This window comes from Triticum dicoccoides, chromosome 2B (assembly GCF_002162155.2).
Source record: "Triticum dicoccoides isolate Atlit2015 ecotype Zavitan chromosome 2B, WEW_v2.0, whole genome shotgun sequence".
NCBI lineage: Eukaryota > Viridiplantae > Streptophyta > Magnoliopsida > Poales > Poaceae > Triticum > Triticum dicoccoides.
In genome coordinates this window covers 483,370,599-483,370,882 of record NC_041383.1, presented here as the reverse complement: position 1 = coordinate 483,370,882, position 284 = coordinate 483,370,599, and the positions used below count along the sequence as shown (strand labels likewise).

General features: G+C 44.7%; 1 non-coding gene across 1 annotated transcript; it reads right to left on the bottom strand.

Moving 5' to 3' along the window:
- On the bottom strand, positions 1-73 carry TRNAK-UUU. Its single transcript has one exon. It is a non-coding gene; the product is annotated as a tRNA-Lys (tRNA).
- Positions 74-284: the final 211 nt, after the last annotated feature.

Sequence of the window (284 nt, the reverse complement as noted above, 5' to 3'; positions counted from 1 at the left end):
CGCCGTCTGTGGGACCCGAACCCACGACCACATGGTTAAAAGCCATGCGCTCTACCAACTGAGCTAAGACGGCTCACGTTTTCTTTTATGCAACATGTACTTCTATAACAAAAACCAAGGGATATCAAACCGAGTTTGCAAGCACCCTGTGATCTTGCAGGCTTCCCATCTCAAGCTTGTTGGAAAATCAGCACAGCGGGATTTGTCACAGAAAAGACCAAGGCTACGTTCAGTAATGATGGATTATGATAATCTCTGATAATCTCATTCGCTTCAGTAGTTTT